This window comes from Cupressus sempervirens, chromosome 10 (genome assembly GCF_028749045.1).
Source record: "Cupressus sempervirens isolate cs-2001-9-10 chromosome 10, ASM2874904v1, whole genome shotgun sequence".
Classification (NCBI taxonomy): domain Eukaryota; kingdom Viridiplantae; phylum Streptophyta; class Pinopsida; order Cupressales; family Cupressaceae; genus Cupressus; species Cupressus sempervirens.
Genome location: NC_143127.1, coordinates 893,152,649 through 893,155,989, shown reverse-complemented (window position 1 = coordinate 893,155,989; position 3,341 = coordinate 893,152,649).

The following is a 3,341-nucleotide window of genomic DNA, read 5'->3' as shown; positions in this document are numbered from 1 at the left end:
TGATCCAAGCCAATCCAAAGCTGCATGGTACAAGGACAATGAGTATTGCAAGTTCCATAGGGTAAACGGTCACACCACCCTCAGATGCATGAAACTTAAAGACTATGTGCAGGACCTCATTGATCGGAAGGAAATCACTGTTGGTGCCCAAACCTCTCCCAATGCAAGCTTATAGATTTATCAAAATGCTTTTCCTCCACACAACAACCAAAATCTTGGAAAAGCACCTATCCAAAACAACACCAACAACCGCCAGCCAAATCAATAGTATGGGAAGAACAATGACCACACTTCATCCTATATAGACTATGGTAGCCTTATAGGTTGTATATCTGAGAAAGAGCCTTCTGTCAATGTTATCAATATCCGAGGACCAGACAATGAGTGTGCGGTCACCACTCAAAAAGTGCGATTTAACATCGTAGGCCCACCAGTTTCATCAGCACCATCAGCTCCATCAAAAAGCCGGTACAATATCTTGGAACACCTTGGGAACATGCCAGCCCAAACATCCATTTTATACCTTCTCCGCACTAGTCCTGTGTACAAAGACATCCTTGACAGTGCTCTCATAGAATCCCATGTCCCTTCTGATATCAATGCTACTGATTTTCGTAATCTTGTTGGACACCTTTCATCCTCATGTGCCCTATCTTTCAAACCCACCGACATACCCGCGGTTGAGCTAGATCACACCCTTCCGCTTCGCATAGCCATCATGGTATCCAATTTTGCCGTGAAAAGAGTAATGATAGATAATGGATCAGCCTTGAACATTTACACCCTAAAATTCATAAAACAAGCTGGGTATACTGAGGCAGATACGAGCAGTGAGGTTATCACCATCAAAGCTTATGACAACTTGGAAAGGACCACAGAAGGGACTATTTTGCTACCAATCAAGGTTGGGCCAGTCATCCAAGAGACAGTTTGCCATGTTGTTGATCTAAACCTACCATTTAACATCCTCCTCGGTCACCCATGGATTCATGCTATGAACGCCGTTCCATCCACCTACCATCAGTGCATCAAATTTACGCATTAGGGCACTGAGGTAACCATCCATGCCGATCCAGAACCCTTTGCTTACTGCAATGCGGTTGAAGCTTCATATACAAACCATTGCCCTCGAATTGACATCGGCACATCCATCGCCAGCTCATCCCACACTTGTAATGACGCAGAAACCATCCTCGCCTCCACCCTATCTACCGTAAAGATCAACAACAAACGTTGTGGAGAATATAGTCTGTCAGATGCATTTGCTGTCGGAGAAATCCCACTTGATCCACATACCCATGGATGACCAACATATCACAAAGCTAAGGAGATTCCACCTCCTCGATACAAATGGTTTGGCCCAACCACCTTTGTGTCCTCAAAAATGCCTCTTCATGAGGAGCTCACTCCAGATATCAACAATTGGTTACATAAGGATGCACCTCCAAGAAATCAAGCACGCCTTGATCACTTTAGCCAGAAGTATCCCCAACAACATAAGCTCATCACTGAAAAATGGAACTATCAAGGAGGTGGACTAGGACCAGAAGAAAGGGGCATGCAATGTCCCATCGAAGCACATAATTGGGAAACAAAGTCAGGTCTTGGCTTTGGCATACCCACAACTGGGGGCACCAACGAGAACGGTCATGCTTTTTTGAACATCCACCGCGACCTTGTCGAAATCGAAGACATTCCTAAGGAAGTTGAAAAGAGAGCCTACGACGATATCCTAGACCAAATCTTCCTAGGAGACTCTGTTCTCTGAGAACTATCCATCCATCTCATTGACCTACCACTTGCTCATCCACAACTCATAGATTGGGACCAACCAAGTGTCATACATATTGATGAGTTCGCATCAGAGGAAGCACTTCTAGGATTCATGGGAGCCAAAACTCCTCATAAGAAGACAAAGCCAGATTCTGCCTACATCTACAAGCTAGATCCTAAGGGGTATTTTGGAGAAAATGCCCAACCTAGTTTTGATACACCCAAAACTGAAACTAAGGTAAATCTGGGACTAGCTAAGGCAGCGAAGAGAACCCCTCAGCAAGAAAATCCAGAGCCACAAGAAGAACATGAGGATTTAGTATTGCCTCCTCAAGATAATCAACCAGAGGTGTCTTCTATTCTAATAGAGGATACTATAGAAGTCAACATTGGTTCTTCAGAGATCCCTAGAATTGTTCACATTGCTGCATCCCTATCACAAGACCAAGCTGACCTCCTCTTTGAGGTTTTACGAGAGAACATTGGCCGATTTGCATGGTCATATCAGGACATGCCAGGACTTGATCCAAAGCTTGTAGTTCATCATCTTGCAGTCGATCCAAAGATCAAGCCCGTCAGACAAAAGCTTAGAAAAATGCACCCCAAGGTGGCATTACTAGTCAAAGCTGAACTAGAAAGAATGTTAGCTGCTAAGGTTATCCGACCTATCGACTACTCAGAATGGATCTCCAACATGGTCCCTGTCACTAAGCCTTCCGGTGACATCAGAATCTGCACTGATTTTAGATATCTTAACAAACCTTGTCCAAAGGATGATTTTCCCTTGCCCAACATAGATATGATTGTAGATCTTACAGCTGGACATGAAATTCTGTCCCTTATGGATGGATTTTTTGAGTATAATCAGATCAAGATTGCAGAAGAGGACCAGCATAAGACGACATTCACTACCCCTTGGGGAACCTTTTGCTACACCATGATGCCTTTTGGCCTAAAGAATGCTGGGGCTACCTATCAAAGAGCTATGACAGCCATTTTCCATGATCTTATCCATAGCATTTTGGAAGATTATGTGGACGATATCCTAGTCAAATCTCACACCTTCATGGATCATCTTGCTGACCTAGAAAAAGTCTTTGATAGGTTGGCCCAATATCATCTCATGCTAAATCCAAAGAAGTGTGTCTTTGGGGTCACATCTGGCAAGCTTCTAGGATTCATAGTTTCTAAATGGGGTATAGAGATCGACCCCAAAAAGGTCAAAGCTATCTTAGACATGCCTCCTCCCCAGACACTGCGACAACTTCACTCTCTTCAGGGAAAACTTCAATCTGTTCGGCGCTTCATCTCCCAACTTGCAGATAAGTGTACACCATTTTCACACTTGCTAAAGAAAAATGAGAACTTCAAGTGGGATCTTTTATGTTAGCGCAGCTTTGATCAGCTCAAGCAGTATCTCACTAATCCCCCTATCTTGGTTCCACCAGTTTCTGGTCGTCCCTTGATCTTGTATATATCAGCAACACCTACTGCCCTAGGGGCACTTCTAGCACAACATGATGATTATAGCAGAGAGAGAGCCATCTACTATATCAGTAGAACCCTAG